Source organism: Gossypium raimondii, chromosome 12 (assembly GCF_025698545.1).
Source record: "Gossypium raimondii isolate GPD5lz chromosome 12, ASM2569854v1, whole genome shotgun sequence".
Lineage (NCBI taxonomy): Eukaryota > Viridiplantae > Streptophyta > Magnoliopsida > Malvales > Malvaceae > Gossypium > Gossypium raimondii.
In genome coordinates, this window is record NC_068576.1 from 46,741,471 (window position 1) to 46,757,184 (window position 15,714).

At 32.7% G+C, this 15,714-nt stretch overlaps 1 long non-coding RNA gene across 1 annotated transcript; it reads right to left on the reverse strand.

Moving 5' to 3' along the window:
- Positions 1-1,182: 1,182 nt before the first annotated feature.
- On the reverse strand, positions 1,183-2,814 carry LOC128035313 (uncharacterized). Its single transcript, XR_008191680.1, has 3 exons — positions 2,686-2,814; positions 2,149-2,205; positions 1,183-1,374 (listed from the first exon to the last, which is right to left on the reverse strand). It is a non-coding gene; the product is annotated as an uncharacterized LOC128035313 (long non-coding RNA).
- Positions 2,815-15,714: the final 12,900 nt, after the last annotated feature.

Here is a 15,714-nt window from a genome sequence, read left to right on the forward strand (position 1 = left end):
GTTGTGAAAAAAATATTAAGCCTAAAAAAAATCAAAACCAAAAATCAAGATGAAAGCCCGAAAAGGGCGTCTTGATAAACAAAAAGGATTAAGATGAAAACCCAAAAAGGCGTCCTAATGTAGCAGGTTTAGACTTAAGGAGCAATACGACTTGAACGGGGAGTCGAATGGCAAAGTTACAACATTTGAAGCATTTTCAGAAGCTCGAAATCTTTTACACAACAAGCCATGCTTGAAAAGATCCTTGATGAAGAAGTGTGGAGAAGTTCATGCGTTGGATATCTAGAGCATTCGTGGCCATTAAATTCGTTTCTTATCTTTGTGACGCTTTTTATTGAACTGTTCCTTGTCAATTTTCTTTGCCTGTTGCTTTTGAAATAAAATATGAACGTGAAGTATTCCCTTCATGCCCACTTTTCCATTTTCAGACATCTCATGTTTGGTTGATTTAAATAATAATTAGTAAAGTGACATCATACTCTAAACAAAAGGAATGTTGAGCATTACCCGGATGAGATTTTGATAAGTATAGGGGCCTCGAAGCAAAGACAAAGTTCAATAGGGGGCAAGAGGGTGATATAAGAAGAAATATGGGTTGATCATAAGAACTTGAGGAGGTGTACGAAACCTGAAACAAAAGTCAAGGGTTAAGGAAATAATAGAGAAGAATGTGAGCCCTCACCAAAACCATAACCCTGAAAAAAAAGGGTATTTAGGTAAGTATGACAAACAGTCCAAGTGCACGGCATGATCATGTAGGCATAAAAGCATTTAGAACAAACACGTGCATATCATGATAACATCATACATGACATATATAGGTATCCCAGTAGAACAGGGGATTTTAGCGGCAGCTGCGCTGAATCAATGAAAAAGAAGGCTTTTGAGTTTCACCTGATAATCTTTTTTAAAATTCTTATTCTCTCAAAAAATTGTTTTCTTTTTTCGTTTTTCAAAGATTAACTCATAATCCGAGAGGTGAGTTAAGCCTGTAACAACCCTATACCTGATCTAACCATACAGACCCGGTATAAGACTATTACATTTGGTGCCAAAACGATTATGGCTAGATATTGTTTAAACAAAACATTTATACATAGCATTATAACTTACCAACCATATTTGCAAACATACATATAGTTTTATTAATTCATTTTATATATATATATATATATATCAAAATACGTAAAATACCTAAAAATAGATAGAAGTCCAAGAGTTTACATTTTAATTCCTAACACATGGAAGCATAACTGACTGTCTATGTACATGCCATTTTAATTCAAAATATGGTACCTACTTCTGAAGCTCTTGAAGATGTGATGAGATGAGGAATCTTCTTTCCTGACTTTACCTCTTCGACTCAAATTGTACCTACGCGTTAAAATTAAACGCGTTAAGCCGGTGAAGGCTTAGTAAGCACTACAAGAATAAACAAATAAATAAATCTAAACAAAATATGTCAAACTCATTCTGTTATTACGTATTTACGTACGTATAAGCTTCATAAAACTTACCTTAGCATTTTAATGATTCGCTTTTCCACAAATCATAATTTTAGCCTAAAGTAGATTTTATAGAACACACCGGATATCTGAACAAATACAGAGGTGCATTGATATGCACTAATGAATGAGAGCACTAAAGTGCTATACAGAGAACACAGATGTGCTAAGCGAGAGAACACCGACGTGCTAATAATCAGAGAGCACCAACGTGCTAGTAGTCAGAGAGCACCAATGTGCTAATAATCAGAGAGCGCGCTAAAGTTCCTTAATGGCATGCCACTAATATCCTGGTAGTTCTAAATTCCATCTACTTGGGCATTAAAACTGAATCTCATTCAATTAAATACTTTATAGAATTATTTCAAAAAAGATTTCTCATTTCTCCATCATTACAATTTAGTGCACATTTCACAATTCACAATTATCACACCATTTTCACATATATACACTTTTGTCACAATATTTACTTAATGTTCAATCAATATACCACTACATACTTTCCATCTATAATTTTCTTTACAAACTTCATAATTCCATAATCTTTTATTTTACTTTATTTTATTTTATTTCCAAATAATTCTATACTATAATATAAGCATTTAAATAAAATAATTTTAAAAAATAAGCTTGTAGTACTTACAACAAAAAGGTTGAGATGATATCTTCCTTCACTCCTTAGCCTTCTCTTTTCCTTCTTCTTCAATTTCATATAAAACACATAACATTTATATATTAGAAAAAACAATCAAATAACTTTCCTATATGATTTAATAAGAATAAACATATATGATATAATAATTTCATAATTTCTTACCTTAGCTAATATTTCAATTTAATTCATAACTAAAATTATTTCCATTTCTATCACAATCTATACATTATTTTTACTTAAATTCTACTTACAACTTGACTTAACTCTCAAATTTTCACTAATAAACCTTAATTTCGAATTTCTTATAATTTTACATTAAACTTATAACTTATTTCTCAATTTAATCTTTTTCCCAATCCTAGTTTGAATTTCCATCAACTCAACCTCTAATTCATCCACTAATTCAATATAAACTACATAAAAAAATTCTACTAACTTTCAAAATTTCAACATATACTTGCTAGTATTTTGATCTAGAATCATAAAAACTCAAAGATTTCAAGAAAGGGACTTAATTTGACTTACCAATTTGAAATTGAACCTTAAAATCCCTAATTTTCTTCTTTACTTTTTCTTTCTTTCTTTCTCCCCTGTTTCTCCCCTGTTCCGTTTCGAATTGTATTCTGTTTCTTTCTTTTCATTTCTTTTTCTTTTGTTTTATGTATATAATAATAATATAATATTATAATAATATAATATAATAACTTACTTATTAATTAAATAACATAATATAATATATATAACTTAAATTAAAAAAATATCTTAGATATTTCATTTGTTATGCCGCCTCAATTTTAGAAAAAGGCATAATTGCCTATTTGGTCCTTTTAACTTTCTTTAATTTATAATTAAACTTTCATACTTATTTCAATCTAATCCCTTTTCCTAATTACTTCTAATTACATCAAATTCTCCTAGTCAAAACATAATTAGACACACAACTAACTTAGTAAATATTTATAACAAATATTTACAAATCTGATTTACCGGAACAAAGTCCCGGAAATGTATTTTTTTATTTAATCTATTTAAATAAATTTTACCATATAATCAATAAAGTTTTATTATCAAAATTTTCATGCAACCTTCCTATCATAATATAGACCATATCACAATATCAAAATAAATTTTCTTTCTAACTCGGATTTGTGGTTACGAAACCACTATTCCGATTTACTGAAAATGGGTCATTACACTCGGGTCGCACGTCGAGGTATTTTCCAATTTCTTTCTTTTCAAAAAAATTAACTCATAATTCGAGAAGTGAGTTGAGCCTCGGGTTGTACGCCGAGGTATTTTCCAGTTTTTGTTTTTTAAAGATCAACTCATAATCCGATAAGTGAGTTGAGCCTCAGGTCACACGCCGAGTTATTTCTAATTTCTATTTTTCAAAAAAATCAACTCATAATTTGAGAGGTGAGTTGAGCCTCGGGTCGCACGCCGAGGTATTTTCCATTATTTTCAAAGATCAACTCATAATTCGAGACGTGAGTTGAGCCTCAGTTCGCACGCCGAGTTATTTTCAATTTCTATTTTTCAAAGATCAACTCATAATCTGATAGGTGAGTTGAGCCTCGAGTCGCACGGCAAGGTACTTTCCAATTTCTGTTTTTCAAAGATCAACTCATAATCCGAGAGGTGAGTTAAGCTTTGGGTTGCACATTGAGCTATTTTCAATTTTTTTTTCAAAGGTCAACTCATAATTTGAGAGGTGAGTTAAGCCTCAGGTCGCATGCCAAGTTATTTTTTTTTTAAATTTGAGTCTTTTATTTGTTTTCAAAATTTTAGTTCTACCTAAATCTATTTCAGTTTTTTTTTATTGCTCATTAAGGTACTTTAATTTCCAGTTGGTTGTCAACTTGATGTTTTCGAAGTAATCGTTACTGTCATCATGAGTTAAATTCTTAAAAAAATAAAATCGGATGATCGAACAAAATTCAGTGCTTTTAAGTCTTTACTCTATCCCTATTTCACAACGATGAGTAAAGATCGGCAGCCGTAATCACTGAATTTTATCCGGTTCAAATTTCGTGTTTTAATTTTCCCAAATTACGGGTTTGAGTAATTTGAGCTCTAATTTTTTTTAGATCAATGGGTCTAAAGTTTGGGCTTGTGTCATATGGGCCCAATCATTGGAGAATTAGGGAATTGGAGAATTGGATCAATGTTTTTGTTGTATCACTGTGATTGGAGAATTGGGCTTTTACTAATCTAATTTTAGACTTGTTAGGGATTTAGCCCATTAGTGTTTTTGTTTTTTTGTCTTTTATGTTATATTAATTTTTTTAAAAATAATACTAAAAAAGAAGATCAGAACAAATACAAAAATTTATTAATTATATTTTTGCCCTTAACTTTTTACTATTTAAATTTTGACCCTTAATTTTTTACAATTTATATTTTGGCCCTCAAGTTTTCCTAAAATTACATTTTGACAGTAGAAGTTTTACATCCTCTACAATTTGGTCCTTCTGGCATATCACATCAGAAACTCTCCAGCCGCCAGGTGCATTTTGCGCACCTACCCTTTGCTATTTCTGGCGGTCGGCCTAGGCTCATGATAGCCCTCTTTAATTACTACCTGAAAACATGAAAAATCAACAAAATAAAAGAGACTTGTTCCCCTTTCAAAAGATTGGAGCCAAGCAAAAGAAAAAAAAATAAACAACCAAAAAAATAAGAAAAAGCGCACCGTGACTTTACCCTCGAATCTTCCGACCGTTTTTCTCCACCGACACCGTGACTGTCACCGCTCCATTGCCTCATCGTTTCCCTTAATACCATCATCGAAACTCTCATAAAAAAACCACAACCAAAAATAAAAATAAAAAGTGCAACCCACATTCTAGGAAGAGACATCGGCGAAAAGAAAGGTTCGGCCATGCCCAAGCGACACACGACGAACGGCGGTGACAGTGACGCTATTCAACCTCTTCCGACCTCTTGAAAAAATAAAAGAAAAAGAAAAGAAGAAAGAAGAGAGAAGAGAAGAGAAGAAAATAAAAGAAGAAAGAAAAAGAAAAGGCAATGGAGGAGAGGAAGAATACCGACAGCCATCGCACCACCAGGCAAGGGAAGCATCGATGACAAGAAAGGGGTTAGGGCTAGAGAGAAAAAGAAGAAATAAAAAATAAAAATAAAAGGAATCAGCCGGGCCGACCCGACCCGTTCTGCTGAACCCATGACCAATGACCCAGCAGACTGGTGACCCGACAAGCCCAACACCAACAGGCCAGGCAAACCCAGTAGACTCCAACAGCAAGCAGCACATTGGTCCACCGTGGCCCGAATCACTATAACAGCCCAACACCAGAAGCATGCCAGTCATGTGGCCCGATTCTAAAGGCTGGTTAGTCCTGAAAAAGAGGGCCCAATCGTGCAACCCAAAATAAAAAGAGAAAAAGAAAAAGAAAGGGCCCGAATTGTGTAGCCCATTGGATCAAGCCCATAACTTTGTGCCTTTGGTAAACTCTTGATGTTTTTATTTATTTATTTATTTACTCCATGTATTTAAATAGCCTTTTAGAAATATTTAATATTTAATTTTTAATTTAAATAATTTTAATACCTAAGGCAACGAACTGATGTAGCATTAAATCATTAATTTCGTTGCTATATTGGGTGGATATTATTGATTTTTGTTACATACGAAATGCCCTTCTAAAAATCAAAAAATTCAAAAATCCTCTCATTAAAAATAATTTTTTTACTCGTAAATCCTGAAAATTTTATTTTAAAAGTATATATAATACAATAATATGTAATTTATTAAATTCTTATTTTTCAATCGGATCATGATTATATATTAAATTGAACTCTTATTTTTAAAATTTAAGACAACATGCGCTTAATGAGATACCAATTTTGGGCGTCACGAGGGTGTTGATACCTTCCTCGTGTGTAACTGACTCTCAAACTCCAATTTTCTCTGTGTTTTGATGCAGACCTAAAGTCAACTTTTTTAAAAGAAATTTTTTAAAAAAAATTATTCTTTTAAAGCGAATTTAGTAGGTGTCTGATCGCACCTAGAAAAAAGATCGTTGGCGACCCTCTTTTTTAAACAGAATTGAGATTTTTTTCCAAAGTTTTCAATAACCGTCAATATAATTTTTCCTTTCATAACGACCTTGACTAGCGCTCGTGAAAATTTTACGTCTCTACAATAGTATTAAAAAAAATACCAAAATGGTATCTTTAAAAAATTATGTACCAAAATGGTACATTTGGGGTAGTGGAGGGTGGTGCATAGGCGGCACCACCGTAGTTCTGACAAAAAAAAAACAAAATTGTTTTAAAAAAAATAAACTGACAAAATTGTTTAAAAAAAGTGGTGATGGGACGGGACAACATCGGTCACGCCTGGGGAAGAGGCGGCACCGGTTGCTGCTTCAGGATGGGACATGTCACTTTGAACGCCTGTGACTACTTGTTTGAGGACCGTTATAATGTCCCCCTTGGCCATTTTTGGCTAGCCGAAAGAGAGAAAGAATAAGAAAAGAAGAGAAGAAGAAGAATGAGAAGGAGAGGGCGGGAAGGGAAGGGAAGGGAAGGGAAAAAGAAAGAAAGAAAGAAAGAAAGAAAGAAAGAAAGAAAGAAAGAAGCAAAATAGAGAGAGGGAAAGATAAAGAGAAGGAAAAAATAAATAGAAAAGGAAATGAGAGTTTGTTGTTTAGGGAAGACTAGGTGTTTAAGAAAAGGAATTTTTTTTGTTACAAATTAATGTTAATTTAATTTAATTTTGTTGTTATTATTGTTGATTTAATTCGGATTTAATTTTTAATTTTATTTTTGCAAGATATTATTTCGTTAAAAGAGCTATTAAGGTATATTTGTATTTATTTTATATTTTCATTCATTAATAATTTATTTTATATCAAATAACTTGCTTCCCAAATATAAACAGAGAACAATCTTTTTAATATATTAATTGATGATAGAAAATTTTTAAAAATGGTCTAAAACCACTCATTGACAAAACCCATGATAATAACATAATCAATAATGGGATCCACTTACCTTAAGGTTGGCATGTCAAGCATATTATATATTATATATTATGATTACACTCATGATATAAATAAAATTTAAGGTAATAATATTTTTAAAAATCTATATGTAAATATCAAATTATACTTTGAAGGTAATATTATTAGTTTAAATCTTGTTATAAATAAATTTATTATTATTCTGTTAATTATTTTTTCTTCTCAAAATTAAAATATTTTTTAATCTGTTTTAGTTGTTAGTAATTTCCAAAGATCATCCATTAGATTCCTTGACAAGCTCTCAAAAAGAAAAAGTAGGAAACATTATTTCGAAACCATTATTTATTAAATTAAGATTTTAAAAAAATTAAATAGATTTAACTAAAGTTGGAAATGATTTTTATTTATTATTTTTTATGTAGTTTATTTGTTATGTGTGTTTTAGGTTGACTAGATATATTTTTATGTAATTTATTTGGCATGTTATTTTGATTATTTTAATTTAATTTTTTTATTTTTAAGTAGGTAAAAGATGAGACCATTGATATGGAATTTGTGAATAGAACCATTGAGTTGGAATTTATGAGATAAATTAGGAATTAGTTTACATGTTCTAATTTTTAGATTTTATAATTAAGAATAAGAGTTTATCTTTTAAATTTTATTTAATGTTTTTTATAAATATTATAAATGAAATTTCTTTTGAATCCTTCGTGCAAAAATATATATTTTCGACAATAATTAAATTGGCATGTTATTATATAGATTATATTTTAAACCAATGCATTTTACTTATTATCATTTTAAAATAATAATAAAAATATTCGTATTTATTATGTTGAGATAGTTTATGTTATGTTTTTGTTATATTTTTTATTGGCATGTTATTTTTATTATTTTAATATAATTATTTTGTTTTTTACGTAAGTAAAATCTAAGATTAAACCATTGAGATGAAATTTGTGAATGAGACCATTGAGTTGGAGTTTGAGTTCGAATTTTTAAGATATATTTATTTTGTTAATGTAGTATAGCAAAAATATGATGTAAACAAAACAGTTTGGTACTTTTTTGTAATTAAAAGCAATATATAAAATTTAGGTATTTTGATAAATATTTAAAATGCATCAAACTTTGAAATTAATAACCGAAATTTGTTTTGGAATTGCAGGTATCGCAATGGGTTCATTGATTAAGAATGATGGTCACATATCAAACACAGTTAATAATATGGTAATATATTGTTATTTGTTAATCATGGGTTCCCTTAAAAAAAAGTTCTATGTCATTTACGAAAATGAATTATGTTACTATAACTATTTTCTGTAATTTAATTATGTCAGGGCCCGTACTGCGCATTAAGGGGTCGGGTGAATGGTATAGGATATTCCCCGGATGAACGACTGATGCCGTACTTGGAGTTAGCTAGATTCGGGTCAATAGCATTGATCTAGACGTTTGATTTGCGGTACGATTTAATATCCACATTGGTTAAGCGTTGGCGCCCGGAGACCCACACTTTTCATTTACCGAGTGGGGAGTGCACTGTCACTCTAGAGGATATTGTATTGCAACTTGGGCTCCCAATTGACGGGAGTGCCGTAACGGGCGTAAGTACGATAGTTGAGCTGGCTACCCTTTGTTATAGCTTACTAGGAGTCTTGCCCAACGATACTGAGTCCAATTTTATAGGTTTGGAATTTTCATAGCTGAAAGCCAATTTTAAATATTTATCAATTAATGCCACGGAGCATGAGGTGATGTACGCAGCTTGAGCGTACATTTTGTATATTATAGGGGTGTATTGATGCCGGATGAGAACAACAACAGGGTTTATTTGATGTATTTACCCCTATTAGCTTATTTGCAGAATGTTCACTCGTATAGTTGGGGTTCCGTAATTCTGGCTGTGTTGTATCGTGAGCTTTATCGGACGACAAAGCCTGATGCAGTAGACATAGCAGATGACTTATATTGCTGCAGTCATGGGCTCTTTATCGGATGCCGTTCTTGGCATCGGTTAGGCACAAAGCATACGTATTTCCACTAGTGAACAGGTGATAAAATTTAACTTGTTATAGCAATTAATTGACTTTTTTTTTCTAATCATACTATTCTAACATGTAATTTATTTTCGTAGATGTAGTTTTTATTCGGGTATCGGCAAGTTGTACATTGTCCCAATATATCGTCTGATGATTAAACAACATGTTGGGAAATGGGTAAGCTATTCCAATATTCGTGACATGTAATTACTTTGATTATCTTACTCAAACCGTGTTAAATTTTAACCATTTTATTAATTGTGCAGTTTATCTGGATGCCATGTCGGATGCCAAAAATTGTGGCTGTTATACCCTCGTCTGCCCACATTCATTCTCACCTGTGGTGCATTAACGCACCAATTATCAATTTCCAGATGGTCGAGTGGTACCACGGGAATCAAGTGCTCCGATAGTTTGGTTGCATCTAGTATATCCCAACTTTGCCAATGCAATTGGGGAAGATTCACAGGATTAACAAGAGAGGAAAACAAGGAAATAATTGGGGGTTGTACACCAAAAATATATTACAGTGTGGGATAATCGAATGGCATGAAGACCTCATACGGATATTTCTTCCGATTTGCAACCATCGTTAGAGTACATACAATGGTACTCTAGTAATGGAAAACCATATTGACTTGGTGAGCAATCAATTGTAGTCCCCCCGCACATGCATCGACTTGGGGCATACGAGCCAGTACCCGATCTAGAGGCCGAGCCAGAGTCAGAACATCAGCCAAAGCCCAAGCCCGAGCAGTCGTATACATATTCCACTGATAGTTCTTATTATCCGGAGTTGTGGGTCAATGACTATTTCCCGGGCTCCTCAGGACACAGATATCATTCAGGGTTTGATATCTTTAGTCCAGTACAATTGCAGTACTGCACTCCTCCTGACCTGTATCCACCGTATTACTCTACTCCTCTTGGGTCGTATCCACTGCAGTACAACACTCCTCCCAACACTAGCTCACCGATGGCATTCGGGGCATATGATTTTTGCTTCATGTTTCACACACTCCTACCTGCGGTTGAAGAGGATGTTGATCACCGCGATCACCCACAACGTGAACGTCGACCCTCGCAGAAATATACCCCTAGGACCACACTATCAAACCATCAATTTTAGGGGTTTTTTGCAATTTAAATATTACAAAGTTTGTACTTTTTTATTTCTAATAAAATATAATTCAAGAAAAAGACAATATTTGTATTTATTTAATTAGACTAATTGCAACATTAAAACTTGGAACAAATTTTGTGGTCATAAATTAGATTAATTGCAACATTACAATATTACAACATTAAAACTTGGAACAAACTTTGTAATATAAGTTTTGTAATATAAATTAAATACTTGACAATATAAAAATTGGAACAAACTTTGTAATATAAATTAGGTACACTGGATTACATAAGCTCAATTTCTACCCGATCGTGACTATTGTCTAATATGGTAGTGTCGCTGTGGGCATTTACTTCTATTATGACCAACTAATCTGCATAATCCACAACGCTTACCGTTGGATTTCTCCCTAATGTTTATTTCATTATAGATTTTGGATCATTGCAGACGACCTTTCGGATTCCTACGCAACCCTTTGTGTAGGACAAGCTCGAAAGTCGTTGGAGGCACCTCCCACGAAATAGGTCAGGTAGAATAGGGAACTCATTCTCCTAGACACGTAACATGGGCTCGAGGGTGTACACATCATCGACAAATTGTTCAACACTGAGCGAGACTTTATTACACGCTACCACGACATTCGCACATAGATAATAAAGTTTTTGGAACCTCCTGCAATCGCACCGTCTGTTTCAGAGATCAACTCCATATGACCTAGGTAGCATACCGAGTCGAAGACCGATGGTCTCCGTAACTCGAAACGTTTCAAGACATCGTGAATATACTTCTACATTCAACGACCTCGCCATCTGACTGTTTGCAACCATTGCATCCTTGACATCTTCGACAAACACGTGTCCCGTCTCCATCTGGTTAACTTGTTGCTGACCAATTCTTGGCATCAAGGTAGCCAACCTATAGAATGTAGCCGAAAAGACAGATGAACTCGAAAGATGTTGTGTTTTTAACAACATAGCGTTGATCCCCTCCACAATATTTGTGGTCATTTAACCCTCCATTGCCCTTGACAAATATTTGAGCCCATTGCCACGACTCCATGGTACTCAACCACTATCGGAAAGATGTGTTCATTTGACCCTCCATGTCACTCTCAAGTCAAGTCATTCTTTGGCGAAAAATGTGTGGCTCTAGCTCATGCGCTGTATATGTATTGAGAAAAGATAAGTTACAATATTGCCCTAAAACATTAAAACTTATATTGAAAAGATAATGTTATCCTTTACCTATTCTTACACTTGTCTCCGCCAGTCTGCATTCTTATAATCTCGATGAAAGTTAGCAGCGATGTGTCGGATGCAGTAAACGGATCTTCATGGCACACCGAAACGCCTAATGGTGACAATTAATCATTTCCCTCCACGGGTTGGTAAGGAAGAATTCTCACGATTTCATGTTTTCCTTATCTACGATGGCAAATGCTATCGGGAGCACATTTTTGTTGTCGTCTTGAGCAACCACAAGAAGTATGATCTGTGTATATTTTCAGTATAGCCAGGTCCCATCTACTTGCACAAATGGCTTGCAGTGGGGAAATATGCGCACACATGGGTCAAACGTCCAGAACATCTAATGGAATTTTTTTTCTGGTTATAGTTAGTCATCCGGGCCATAATAAGGTCGTGTTTGTAACTCAATAAGAGTCCTCAGTACGTACTCTTTCATAGCGGCTATCCATCCTGTAGCTCATTATACGATGCATCGAAATCCCCGTACAATTACTCTATTGCCATCTATTTAACTATCCACGCCTTTCAGTATGATACTCGATACTAGTATCGTGTTTGCATTTTGGCAATTACTACTGAAACTTTAATGGTCGGCATGTCCTTCACCATTGGCATGATACATGTACAGATAGTTTTGAAATCAAGTTTTCGATGATCTTCTGTCATACGTATTGATGTGCATGTGTGAGGCCCAACAAATTTTTGTATCTCCCACATCTGTAAATTTTGAATAAATGCAGCTCATACCCGCCAATTGCAGCCTTCCGCCGACTTCCAACACTCCTCAATATATAATGTCAGTTTAGACACTACGACGTTGTAGTCCACTGATATATTCATGCATACCGTTTAATAGTAAATACACACTTTTCCTTACTTTCGAATCTTTAGCCTACGAACAACTCCTTAGGATTGAAATCTATGGCTAGCCGGTGAGTAGGTAGTATTTTAGGGTACTCTGAGAACTCAGCTATGTGCGTCGCGTCGGGGTCTATGAGCTACATGTGTGGCACTAGGATTATTGTGTATCACAATACGTCGAACTTGGTTCCCCATTGAAGACGCATTAATGTTTCCATCGTTATTCACGCCTTTGTCGTCAATATCATCGGGGACCTCGTCCACATCGGGATCACTATCACTATCGACCTCTTAATCACAATGATCACTACTATCGTATCCATTATCACCAACCACATCAATATCGGGTGCAACATTAAGATCGATATCGATCCCGCGTATAGTCAATTCACTATCAACGTACGATATTGAAGCTACCATACATGGTTCTTCGACTCCATGTTATTCACTAGATGCAGTGAGATCTTCAGTTGGCTTCACACCAGCTAACTCAGCAAATAACTGAATCGGTGTATTTTGGTCACTCCGATTCCCATAATAAAGAGCGATCATTGTCTGCACGTCTTCATCATCTACAAGTTCCATTTCGGTGAATTTGATGGGATTTGTCAAAACTGGAAACTTGTAGAAAAGTTTTGAGATCCTTCTCCCATTACGTCTAACAATTTTTGCGCTAATCATTTCTTTCATATTATCGAACAAGACATTTCTATTAAATCTCATTGTTCTTTGTTGCCGACATTCAAATATACATCCAATGGTTGTTGTCAAGATGATTCTATTGAAATAAACGCATACGAAAAACTAAACAAAAATTCTCAAAACAATTTCTATTTTTTTCTGTTGTTATCACTAACTAACAATTAGTTTATAATAGTTACTAACATAAAAACTTTCAAATATATTAAAAAATTTAAAACATAACATTCACAATAAACATATAATTAATCTAAACACAAAACTTACTAACAAATCACAATAAACAAAATAACTTTAAAACAAAACATAAAAATAACACTAAACAAATTATATAATACTAACAAAATAATTTTTTCTTATCATAATCTATTCTATTTGAAAATAACAATAAAAATAAAAATACATTTTCTTTCTTTCTCTTTTCTTTCTTTCTTCTCTTCTCTCTCTCTTCTTCTGCTATTTTTTTTACCGATGCCTTAAATAGGCTTGATAGGTGCCGCCTCTTCCATAGGTGTGTCTAGTGTGTGCTCTCCCATCAGTTTATTTTAATAATTTTTTTGTTAGAACTAGGGTGGTGTCGCCTATACACCACCCTCCACCACTTGAAATGTACCATTTTGGTACATAATTTTTGAAAGATACCTTTTTAATTTTTTTAATACTATTTTAGTAAAAAAACCCACTTTTCACTCTATATACCACTTAAATGAATCAATCCCTAAAATGAGAAAGATAAGTATTAATGGAATTAACATAAACTCAAGCAATTGTGCCAAATCTTTAAGCATATAATAATTGTATCTCTATAGAAATTGATCGATTAAATCTCAAATTAAATAAAATTCATGTCCAAAATTAATTAAGCTAAACAATAAAAATATTTTGATTAAGCGCATTATTGATGTTATAAAAAGTTGAACAATAACTTTAAGTCAACTTTTGATTGTCTTTTCTATTTTTTTTCTCATTTGAGTGTGAAAAACAACTTAACGGACACATTTCTATCGGAACCGGGTGATTGAGCTAGAAAATATCTTGTAGACTCCCAGTTTATTCATTAGACAAGTAAGTTTATAATAGTAAGAATTTAAGTGAATTTTTTAAGAAAAAAAACAATTCAACTTTTTTTAAATTATTATCTTAATTTTTCAAAAATTAAAATTTTGATATTATTAAAGTTATATTGAAAAGTTTTTGATTTGTAAATTTGTAATGAATTGATAGTTGAAAATGAATGTTGAGTAGTGAGAATAACTAATTTCTTTTAGTCATTTATCATTATAAAGAGGAACTTAGTTCTTGGTTTTGATAATACTAAGTAGTTTCCAAGTATGATTATAAAACTAATTCAATATAAGGGTTTTGTCCTAATCAATCTTTATTCATTACTTCAACTTAAACGCAATAATTGATGTGAAATAATCCTTTTTTTTAATTTTATGATATTTCTCATTCAACACTTAATAATATTGAAGAATAATCATTTGTGAACCATGTATCTTTTATGCTATCATAGTTATTTTTCTCTGTCTTTTCTCTAATTTTGATCATGCATGGATATTTTGTTTAATACAAAATTAAACCATATTATATATTTAAATACTTATTATTTAGTTTCATTCTTTTATATATTTAATAGCAAATTAATAAATTATATATATAATAAAATAATTAAAACCAAACTACTCAATGCATGGTGATATTCTTAGTTATCTTAATTTTAAGAGTGTAAATTAATTAAAAGATCGTAATAGAAACTCAGCTATGGGCTGTAGGGGATTCAATCAACCTTTAAAAATGATGAAATTACATTTTAACTCTAATAAAATTATACAACTTAGATAGTTTTAAAAACAATTTCTAGCTTTGCCCTGAAGCCAGCTGCCTTGCATTGGGAGGAAATGTTAGTAGTTGCAACTTGATGAGAGTGTTTAGCTATTTCAACAGCATAAATGTTTAGGACAGCATAGAACAGTGGCCTAGTTGTGAGTGAATGAAAAGATGGCAAGCCAAGGATATAGAACTCTGGAAACTTGGATGAATGTTAATGAAAGTAATATGGCAGAATAAGAGTGAAGGTAGATTGTTAGAGGCAGGTGTCTGTTGGTTTGTTCAATCAGTGTAGAATGAATGAAGCGGACGAAAATCCTCTGAGCTTTGTAATTCCTAACCTACATAAACCTCATTTTGACAGCAACTTATTATGTTTAAATTTGGATGCATAAAACTTATATTGAACAACTTTGAACTCCTCCTACCTACCTTTGATATTCCAAGGAATGCTTCTTTTTCTTACATTTTATCTACCGACATTACTTTTTATAATCTTTAAGAAAAAGAAGCCCAAGACAGAACATTGAATTTCATGCATTACACTTTGGCATCCATTCTCTTGTCCCAATTTCAAAAGATAACAACTTTTAAAAGCATAACTTAGATTCCTGCAATGGTATTTATTCCACCCATACCCTAAAAGAATAATGTATCACATCAGTTTGATTTTTTTTAAAAAAAAAAAACATTATGCAATCAGATCAACATAATTACGTAAACAACTCTCATTCACCCTAATCTTCCAATTACGTATAAAA